At 36.3% G+C, this 12,059-nt stretch overlaps 1 protein-coding gene across 1 annotated transcript in view; it reads right to left on the bottom strand.

Annotated features, from left to right (window-relative positions):
* Positions 1–12,059, bottom strand: part of LOC145667487 (uncharacterized) — a 91,938-nt gene that overhangs the window by 31,333 nt on the left and 48,546 nt on the right. The gene's annotated exons all lie outside the window — the stretch shown is intronic.

Below are 12,059 nucleotides of genomic sequence, written 5' to 3'. Positions count from 1 at the left end.
GTTATCCATGTCTTAACTTTTTTCTTAAATTTATTCCTTTTTAACCATCTTCCAATTGATATCTTGGTTTATAATAATTCTAAGTAGTACAACTTATATTTATGACGAAAGAATTTTCCCGTGGACTCCCTCTGAATTTCTCTCAGGGTCTAGCTATCATGTGACAACGAATTAAATCTACTAACTGCTTTCACACACAATATAATTTTGAAACTTGGGAGCCTAGTGGTATCTTTGTGTCTGTAGTATGTAATAATGCTGATACGTTATTCTCTTGAACATCTTAATGGTATTTGTCGTTTGACTTCAGAAGACTGAGTTTAGCCTGCAAGTACAAGTTGCCTATAGTTAAAACATATCAGATGTACGATCTTGTTTAATAAAACCTGCCCCTCCCCCTTCTCTATCTGAAAAGCTCTATATTGTTATTCACATATGAAATTCAAAGACAAAAGCAATCGTCTTTATCCAGTCATATTTTTATTTCAAGTGTAAGTATTAAAATGTGCTACGCATGGTTGCAAGAGGCTTTTTTTGGGGGGGGGGGGGGTTAATACTGAACTTATGTACCTAATATTGGAACTAATTTTCTTCAGGAATTGATGTAAGAAGCGGCCTCGTGATTTTCGACCAATTATTTCATCACAGGTATCTATGAGCAACGAGATAACAACAGTGGAAGACAAACTTCATTCTTCTCAAACTTGGTACTTTGAAAAACTTATGAAAGTAGTTTCGTCATCCAAATACATATTCAATCAAATCAGTTTCAGAAGTAGCATTACTCTTATGATAACGTAATGGCTGTAAGCAGTGGCGTATTTAGGGGGGCTTCCGGGCTTAAGCCCCCCCGAAATCTTACTTACTATACTAAAATATATGAAATATCTTGCAGAATTTTCACATTTTCAGTAGTGATGAGCAAATGCAAGACCAAGACCATAGTCTTGGTCTTGGTCTTGCACATGCGGTCTTGGTCTTGGCCTTGCACTGGAACCCTCGGTCTTGGTCTTGGTCTTGGTCTTGCACACCTAGTCTTGGTCTTGGTCTTGGTCTTGCACACTCAGTCTTGGTCTTGCTTGCAAGAGTCTTGCAATTTTTGCTTTTAAGAAATCTATGATTTTCATAAGTAAATTTTACTCTGGATATAAGGGATAATAAATCCTACATTGCGTCAATAGTGAGGGAAATACAAAGTACGTTTCTAAATGTAATATATTTTACCTTCGTGTAAGTGTGATGATACTGTACAACATAGGCGATGACCTTTACTTTTTTTTTCAATGGGTGATCACGCTTCACTACTTATAAGATAAATCACAACATTTCGTAATATTTTCATATGTTTTAACTGATCCAATACTCCACTGGTTCCCAAACTGGTGAGGCTACCCCTGACAGTGAGACGCATGAAAGAAAACCAAGATGGCACAGATTACTTAAATACCATAAATTGCAAAATTATTTTTACACTCTAAAGGTCATATTTTTTTCTTTCCAACCACGATTAGCTCATCTTTGTATTGAACAAACTCCCAATTAACTAATTAACTAACTAACTCTATGGCCTATGGAACCCGGAGGTTCAATGCGCGTTCACAAAAGGTCTCCACTGACTTCTATCCTTAGCTAACTGCATCCAGTTTCTACTTTGTATTCCTATCTCTGCGAGATCCATCTTAATATTTTCCTCCCATCTGCGCCTATGTCTTCCTAATGGTAGTTTTCCAATTGGTCTTCCAGTCAAGACTTTGAAAGCGTTTCTACTTTCTTCCATTCTAGCTACATGACCCGCCCACCTAAGCCTCCTAGATTTGATGACCCTGAAAATGTTGGGTAAACCGTATAAATTATGTAGTTCCTCGTTATGAAGTTGTCGCCATTCCCCATTCCCGTTCCTCTTGGGTCCGAATATTCGTCTCAGGATCTTGTTCTCGAATACTTTCAGTCTACGTTCTTCCCTCAGAGTAAGCGACCATGTTTCGCAACCATACAGAACAACAGGCAGGATTATTGTTTTATATAGTCTATTTTAAGCTTCAGATTCCTCGACATAATTCGCGACGACAAGAGATTTTGAACCGAATAGTAACACGAATTCCCTGCTTTTAGTCGACATTTAATTTCTTCGTGTATATGATTGTCGTCTGTTAATATTGATCCTAGATATTTGAAACTATCCACTTTATCAAAAGTATTATTTAATATTTTAACACATCCATAATTTGCTGTATTACGGTCCCGACGCACTTCCACGTATTTAGTTTTCTCTGCATTCACTTCTAAGCCCATGTCCCTGCAAGCGTTTAATAAGATCTCTGCATTTCTTTCTATTGTTCTCCTATCATCCCCTATTAAATTTACATCATCAGCATATGCCATAACCTGGTGAATACCGTTCAACTCTAGACGCTGGTTGCTATCTTTGATTTTCCTTATAGCGTATTCCAGAACAAAGTTAAATAATAATGGCGACAACGCATCTCCTTGTTTCAGGTCATTTTCGACGTGAAAGCTCGTGGACAAAAATTTTTGTACCCCGACTTTACTTTGAGATTCATTTAAACATATCTTAATTAATCTAATTAGCTTTCTCGGTATTCCAAGTTCTGTAAGAACGTTGTATAATGTTTCTCTCCTAACCGAGTCGTACGCCTTTCTAAAATCAATAAATAGTTGATGTACCGGGGTATTGTATTTCCCCTTTTTTTCGAGTATTTGGCGAATGGTAAATATTTGGTCGATAGTTGATCGACCCAATTAAATATTGAAATTTTGTTTTACTGATTCTAATATGTACTATATGGGGCAGAAACAAGGACATTACGCAAGAACGATGAAACAGTTAGACTTTTGAAATGTGGGCATAGAGAAAAAAGGAGAGAATCAGCTGGGTCGAACGGAAAACGAATGCGAAGGTTTTAGAAATAGTAGCAGTAGGGGAGAAAAGAAGAATTTTAGATGTAATTAAGAGGAGGACATTGGCTGAGGAGGAACTGTATTATGAGGGACGTGCTAGAGGGAGGGGGCGAAGGAGATTGTAGTTGGAAAAAGATATTAAGACAGAAAATTGCTACGTTAAGACGAAGAGACTAGCTGAGGACAACAGTCATCGAAGCTTCTCAGCTGCAGCAAGTGACCTGCCGATAATGGCAGAATAGCTATTATTATGACGATGATATGTTTTGCAATATTGACCAAAAAAGAGAGAAAAAATTAAAATAATAATAATTAAACCTCTTAATATTTTAGAATATGAAATGAAATTAAATTTGTGAGTTTTACGTCCCACGATTATGCCGGCTAGGCTAAAGGAGACGGTGATGATGAAAAATGAGTGAAATGGTGGAAAGAAGAAAGTGGGAGGAAACGGGAGAACCCCGAGGAAACCCACGCACACGGTGTTTATCCACCACAAAGTTCACTTGGCGGGGCTGGGATCGAACGCGGGACCCCAAACACCAGAGCTGAACGCTCTACCACTGAGCCACCGCGGCCCCAATATTTTAGAATAATTTGAGTGAAAACTGAAAACGACTCAACTGTATATGTCTTTTGTGTAAACTCAATTTATATAAATACTTTTCACCTACATTAGAAATACATAATAACGGCATCAAACTTCAAGTTATTTGAAATAAGTACGAAATCACTCTCAGTTGTGAATATAGATTATTTATTGTTGTATAATGTTATATCGTTGAATCCTAGATATGCCGTATACCTAAGGGGGCTATAAGTTATATTGATAAACAATTATTCAACGTATAAGCATCCACCTATGAAATCAAACTTGCGGTCACATGCGCTAAGTTTTTGTCAATGTCATGAAAATGTTATTACAATATTAATTTTATAAGTACACATTAAACATTTCCAACGGATGCTTGAACCTCAGAACCAAGGCCATACTCATGTAGTCGGCACCTGTGGTGTACGGAATTGCCGATGTTCAATACTACATTTCTTAAGTTTTGGAAGAACACCACTAATATGCTTTGAAACGAAATGAAGTATCTAGTTTAACGTCCCACGATTATTACACTGAGGCTAAGGGAAACAGTGGTGATGAGAAATGGTGGAATGAAGAAAGTACGAGGAAACGGGAAAACCCACGCACAGGGTGTTTGTTCACCAAAGAAGCTCACATAGCGCAAGCTGCGATCGAACCAGGGCCCCATGTACCAGAGGTGAACGCTCTGCCACTGAGCTACCGTGTCCATAACATGCTCTAGTTTATTTTTGCTTATCCACTTCTTATGGACACAACTATTCTTCGTATGATTTCTCAAAATCCAATCATGGGCCGTCGTGAATGATCAAATGATGACCAAAGTAAATCAGACACTGAAGTTATTATAGCTTGTAACAATTCATAGAATTATGCTGTCGGTCGTCTCGTGAACAACCGATTCAAAAAACGACATACTGTAGCTATATGTTAGAGGAGCAGATCGACTCACATGGATTGCATAAACTACTGGGAACACATTAACTCCGGTGGTGTTTTTACTGGAGCCAAGAAGTTCACGTGAAAGATGTAATGATTTTTTCCCCTTCCTTTTTACATTCTATAAAAAATCAAGTAGTACCATACTTGTGCAAGACTCTTGCGCAAGAGTCTTGGTCTTGGTCTTGGTCTTGGTCTTGCAGGTATGGTCTTGGTCTTGGTCTTGGTCTTGCACCCCTTGGTCTTGGTCTTGGTCTTGCATCGGGATTCCTCGTCTTGGTCTTGCATGCAAGACTCTTGCAAAAACTGCAAGACCAAGACTCTTGCGCTCATCACTAATTTTCAGGCAAAGCCCCCCCGAAAGTTAGCAAAGCCCTCCCCGAAACAAAATCATAAATACGCCATTGGCTGTAAGAGTTACCCTGAAAATGTATTTTGTATGTTTTTTTTTTTCGTAATTCAGAGATTTTTTCCTGAATTTCACTGGAGTTATGAGGAACCTTAAACTATCAGGCATTCCACTTTAACAGCTCCCCTTTCATCTCCAATGCGATATTGGGTACATTTACAGCTTAGTGCAGCTTAAAGGAACCATGATCGTGCATATTTGATTTCTAACATGCTTGCTCATAGCGTTGCCCTCGAGACGAGATGAGAATTCAGGTTTTGTCGTCTCGTCTCGTAAATGTTTGTAAAAGTCTCGTCTCTTTTTGTAAATTTATGTACAAAATGTGTCCTGATTTCCGTCTTAGTTTCATGTAGAATTTATCAGAATTCTTCCAGGTTACGACGAGTCCACGAAAGATTGATATAACGACACTTAAATCATATTTATTAATGAAGTAAATTGTGTAATGACTTGCGTATCTTTAAACGTTGATAAATGCTCTTTCTTGAGTTCATACTATTACCTTATCAAATTGCATATGACATATATACAATTAATCATATGACATATATTCAATGAATCGGGTCTAGGAAAATTCGGTGTAGGAAATTTCGGTGTAGGAAAATTCGGTGTAAGAAAACTCGGTGTAGGAAAATTCGGTGTACAGAAAATACGGTTTACGGAAAACTCGGTGTGGGGAAATTCACGTGTAAGGTAGTTTCGGTGTAATACATATTGAATATTACCACTTACGATAATTTACAACACTTCATATTGTGAAAACGAAAACCATAAAATGTAATGAATAAAATGTATTACCTATTTCGAGAAAAGCTTTTTTTTTTTTTTTTTTTTTTTGTGCCTTGAGTCCAATATCTGTTTCATGTCTTTTGTGGGGTATTACTATGAACTATTTTACATCATACAATGAATCTGACACTTTTTGTCAGAAATAAAACAATTACAACTATAAGTTCAGAGAATAGTTATAGGAACAACTAAAAGCACCACTTTGCCTCACGTTCTGTCCCAGACAGAAACATAATATGGTTGTTAGTGAATAAATTGCAGGAAACAGGATCGCTTCTGAGGAAGATAGGGAAGGATCGGACCTCGCTGGCGGATGTTGTGGAAGATGTCAGTTACCGACTCTAAGTCACCCAAGAAATCTCTATTCAACATGTGATTTATGTGGGTTACCACTAACACTTAATTTGTATTCTTCAATTTCGCTTCAAATATCCAATATCTCATTCGAACTGTAACGTACAATGGCGAATATTTGCTGTTTTTCTTGCGGCCTGCTCTATATTACCCCGGATGAATTTAAACCAGTAAAATAGTCCCATAAATCTTCCATCCTTCCTTGATGATTTGCAGTAAACCGCATGAAAATCGGATTTGAGTTAGAAATTCTAGAGCCAAATGAAATCCGTGAGTTTTGAAAGAATCACTCTGTATATACATAAGTAAGATGCAAAAATATATTGATCAAAAAAGTCTTAGTGGAAAGGGCAATATAAAGCAGGATGGTTTTATCAGATAATAGTTGTACAAATAGTTGACTTCTCCCCCAATCAGACACTTTAGTTTGTTTGCCTTAAGTTAAGGTAAACAAGTACTGCAACCCTATTGCCTCCTTATTGAATTTTCCTCCAATCAGCCGTAGATACTTTAGTTGAGGCATTTATTTTTACACCTTTGAGTAACATAAACAAACAATGTCATTTTTGAAGAATTTAGATTTAAATATTTATTTATAAAATAGACATAAAATCGTCAGAACATTTTTGAAAAATCTACAATTTTCAACTTTACCCATCCAGTAACCTACATTTTTTTGGAAGTAGAAAGTTCTAGGAGGCATTCTCCAAAACAGCATAAGAACTTAAGTTTTAAATTAAATGTCGATTGGTAGCGATGGTCATTTCGCTAAATCACACGAACGGACTTCGAAAAACAAATTTCTCATCATGTAAGGGCCATAAAATGTTAAAATCCGTCGAAATCTAGAATTCAAATAATTTCAGGAACACAATTCAATATAAAGCAATATAAAGTAGACAGTAAACAGTAAAAATGATAGTAGACAGTAAAAGTACTTCTACACAAAATTTGAACTTCAAACAAATACGCTCATTTATCCTCAAAGTTGAGTTTTTAATAAATCCTATGGTCTACTTCAGTTTGAACTTAAAACTAATACGCTCATTTATCCTCAAAGTTGAGTTTTTAATAAATCCTACGGCCTACTACAACGAATCTTTCTTTACACCTAACATTCCCTACACCGAGTTTTCCGTACACCGAATTTTCCTGCTCCCCAATTAATAATATCCTATATTTTGAAAATGGGAAATCCTGTGTCTACCGAAAGTTCTATGTTTCTTGTGAGTACTCTACAATTTGTTTCCTCCGATGATTTTTGCCCCGAGCTTCCCTTGAATTTGCACCTATGCATATTTTATAGACTTAAAAATACTAGAGACAGTCACCAGAAAATAATGAGTACACATCCTACATATCCTCTCGTGAAATACTTCGGAACGAGTCGAATCGACCAATTTTAATTCGTTTTCTTTGCCACAGAAAGTATCTGATCCTTTGTACAATACCGAGGTTAGTTTATTCGCAAGTTAATATGGAGGATTATGTTTTTTTCTTTTCTTTTCTTTTCTTTTCTTTTCTTTTTTTTTGGCTTGTTACTTAAAATGTTTTGCAAATAACTTTTGTCTTCACTTGAGCATATACAGATCACAGTGAGAAATAAAGATAAAAGCTGCTTCCTTCTAGTAATACCCGAAAAGATCTTAAAAAGAATACGACTAAAACTAATTTCTTTCATTAAGACACTGCTGGTATGAATAGAAAGCTTGCAATAGTAAGGTGTTTGTAGATGACTGTCAATTAGAATTGAAATATTATTAGCAGTTCGAATTTTGGAGCATAATGAATAAATCGAAAATTTATGTTGTAATCTTCATTTATCAAGCAAGAAACAAAATAGTTTAGAACCCGACAATTCAAATTAACTTCCTGCCATTCTGTCCTCCTGCCATTTCGTCCTCTGCCATTTCGTCCGCCTGACATTTTGTCCCCTGCCATTTCGTCCGCCTGCCATTTCGTCCTCTGCCATTTTGTCCTCCTGCCATTATTTCCTGCCATTATGTCCCCTGCCATTTTGTCCTCCTGCCATTCTGTCCGTTCCCCTTGGTTTAGTTTAACTCTGAGGTCTCGATATAAAATCAACACCATCATAACAATAAACTATTATCAATCCACTGCTGGATGAAGTATTCCCAAGTTTTCTCTACAACTATCTATCTTGGGTAATTCTTTTCCAGGTTACTCCCCAGTGGTTCCTAATTTTGTCACAATTTCTTGTATGCGGACATTTCCTAGGCTGTTTCTGTCACGTGGTATCCAGTCTAGAATTGTTTTTGTCTATCGATCATAATTTCGTCTTGCAATATGTCCATCACATTTTCCAGTCTATTTTAAAAAGTATTTCATTAGTACCAGTCATTAGTTGCCAAATAATTCATTTCTATATATTTGGGCTACAAATAGTTCATATCCTCTACTTTTGGAGCACAGACACGCTATTTTTTGATCTTCCGATCTGGCAACACTGACTCCTCCAAAACTATGGGATCTACTGTTGTCGAGTCAAGACTTCACTAAGGAACTAGTATGTGCTCTATCCAAAAATACATGTTTTAGATTCCTAAGGTACTCACGCAACAATTTTTATGGAGGTAGTTGGAGAATACTTTATATCATAGGCCCGTAGTTAAACTCCCTCTATAAAAATTGTCGTGGAAGCACCTCAGGATTCTGACACACGCATTTTTGGATAGGGCACATACTAGTTCCTAAGTTAAGTCTTGACCCGACTGCGGTAGGTCCCATAGTTTTGGAGCTATGGACCTTTAAAATTCCTTTTTTCATGTTTTTGGCAGCCTATAACACGTAAACCGTCGCTTGTAGAGGGATAAATTCTTAAGGTCTTTTGAATTTGGCTAATCAGAGTGCTCCTTTAACCCGCGTATATTCGACGATAACCGTTCGGGATAAAATCTGCTCGCCATGTAGACCTAATTTTATTACAAAATGACGACTGTCTATTTACTTTATTTTATAGTTCTTCCATATTCACTTTCAAATGATCGGCGCCAGTTGCCATCTAATAAAGTTGATGCGTTTGTTGCTTCTAGTACACAACCGCTTTGAAAAAGAAGCAATAAATGCATCAAATGTGGGAGATGAATTTAGAACACCAAAATGGTACATGCCTAGCACATCTTGTGCTGTTAGGGTTTCTTCAGAAACATTTTGTAAAACAATTGAAAACACATCGCGCGGTTTGTATTTTGAAATTTTGCGTATACTTGGATTTGTTTAAGTATTTCTTTCTACTGTGTTTGCCTGTAGCTTCAGTTCATAAGCCTTTATAATTAGATACCCAACATATTTGGCAATCACGCAGAAAACAACACCGAAGATTCTACACCTGTGTTAACACACAGGCTGTGTGTCATTTCAACTAGCGGCATTTGACACACAACTCCAAACGGAGAGTGAGTTGTTCTAACCACTTGTTTGTGTTATATTTTAACACAATCGTGCTAACACATAGGCATGTCGTTGAAATAATACAACGATTTTTTACAGTATAGGCACTTCCAGTAGAACTACAAGGATTAAATTTGGCAAAGTTTTTAGCCTCCTGGGACTATATAGAAAATTTCCAAAAGTGAATATTTTCCATTTTTAGCAGCTTTAAAGAGACAAAAAACTGTGTAATTTAAATAGACTTTTTGGATGTACAAAATCTCATATTTTAGGTACCGTAATTGAAATCGGAATAAAAACTAGGAATTTTGGTATGTTAGTAGGTTTATGATGCGCGAGGCCGTAGGATGAGAAATTTTGTATCTGGCGACAAATTCCCACCTACTTAAAACTAAACTGATTATATAAACATTCAATTTTGCCAATTGCCAAGTTCATAAAGAAATTGAAAATCACAGCAACTGGGTAAGTAAGAAAATGCTAATCCAAATATCAATTGAAAGAAACGGAAGTCTTTTAAGTAAATATTGGCAGCAACGCATTCTAATTTTCCAACTTGGTCAAAAGTTAGCAGGGTTGGAAAAAATACAGTTTTTTTAAAAAAAAAAGAACAAAACGCGTGTTTAAAACATGAAAAAAGTTTTTAAAATGTTTTAAAGATGTTTTAAAAAACACACAAAAAAGTACATGTTTTAAACATTTTGAACAGTTTAAAATATTATTTTAAACATATTTCAAAATCGTGTAATCACGTATTTATTAAGACTTTTTGCTCTTTCCACCGATCTTTTCATTTATTTTATTCTCTTTAAGACTACATAGTGTTGGGTACAGAACATTTCCGTATAGATTAGTAATTTTCAACTTATTTCATATAACGACCCCTTTTATTACACCCTCTTGCCAGTGACTCTCATACAGTAAGTATTTTCTTGGATATAGTAAGCTTTTAAGGTAGATTTTAAAATTTACCAACTATAGAGGTTTCACACAATCTATCAATATACATGGCAAAACAAAAGTCCTCACCATCCTTGTGCGTTGACAACGGGTTGAGGGAGAATGATGAATCTTGGAAGTGGTCTGACACATCAGATGGTGCTATCAAGCATCATGGCGAACATCTGTGCTTAGTATTCGAAATTTCAAATGCAAATGGTGTCATGTTACATGAGGGCTAGAATTTTACCAGAAATGCTGTTGTGCGGTTATTTTAACCATAAAGAAAATCATTTCGAGTTACCGCTTCTAAAAGTTTTGTAGTTATGCCTTTAGGGGCTAAGCTAGCGTTTCGTGGAGGCGGGTGAGATTTTTGTTGCAAAATTTGATTACTATTTCATAACACTGGTGCTAATAAAATTATTTTATAATAATAGGGCTACGTTTTCGAAAAGTAATGTTTGAAGCACACTTCATATTGTGCTAACTTTATATTTTCTGCAAGTCTATGTAATTGGTTGTTTTTTGAGTCAAAAATTTATTGACGAAAGGTAATATTTGGGGCGTTCAGAGCACAATAGATCCAAATCCATTTTCAATAAACTTCAGTTTTTCTCAGCAAATGAATTCTATTTCAAAAAATAATACTTCGCAGTCAAGAATCCAAAGCAAATGTAACTAAAACCATGCGAAAAGGCGTGGGATAGTTTCATATGACAGCCGCTAGTAAGGGCGTCAGTGGAACAGGAGGGCAACCACCCTCATCCGCACCCTGCATTTCAGATTTTGGGGACGGTAAGACAGTTTTAGAAATCTTTTGATAAGCAAAGTCCAACAGAATAAGCCTCAGGTAATTACACCGAATAAATACGAAGAACATACAGATGATTAAAACTGGGAAGTTGCTTAGGTCCAATTTCCTGAATTTTAAGCAGGCCCGAAACTCGAAAGTAGAGCCACCTTTGAAATCCTTGGGTAAAAAAAATATACAAGAAAGCAATATAGGCCTATAGCTCCTTACGGCCAATGATCAAAATCCGTATTTATTCGGTGCAAGGACTTCAATTTTTAAATGTTGGACTTTGCTAAGCAAAATGTTTCTAAATCTGCATTACTGCCCCAAAAATCTGAAATTCAGGGTAGAAGACGGATGATTTCTAAACGAACGCCCCTATCTAGCGGCAATCATACAAAATTCTAGATTCCTTTTTTTCAGGTAGTTTTTTTCTTTCTTTCATCTCGGATTCGTGGTTGTGAAAATATGACATTTTACGTCGATGTATTCTTTTGGACACATTCTGCATTTATGTAACGTAATTATGCATCATTGACTATGACATTCGGAGCTTGACTTGTTAATCATTCCAACGCTGCAACATACACAATACAAGTATAATGTTAATATCTTAAATGTATGAGCAAGGAGGGGGAAGGGAAAATTAGCCCTCCTCCCCATTCCGTCAACGCCCTTGTCTAGCGGTTGTCCTATGAAACTCTGGTCCACACGCTTTCCAGTGTTTTTTGTTTCATTTATTTCATACCCTATGCTACGAAGATATTACGTTTGCTGAGCAAAAGTGAACCTTTCTGAAAATGAACTTGGATCCCTTGTGCTCTAAATGTTGAGTTGAAGCCAAATTTATTCTGCAACCCAAGTTTGTTCGAAACATATAAAATTAGTTTGTTTAGTTTAATTGATTACATCTT

The sequence above is a fragment of the Thermobia domestica genome, chromosome 1, assembly GCF_964235325.1.
Source record: "Thermobia domestica chromosome 1, izTheDome1.hap1.1, whole genome shotgun sequence".
Classification (NCBI taxonomy): domain Eukaryota; kingdom Metazoa; phylum Arthropoda; class Insecta; order Zygentoma; family Lepismatidae; genus Thermobia; species Thermobia domestica.
Note: the sequence above shows the minus strand (reverse complement) of the source record. Positions and strands in the feature narration are given on the sequence as shown.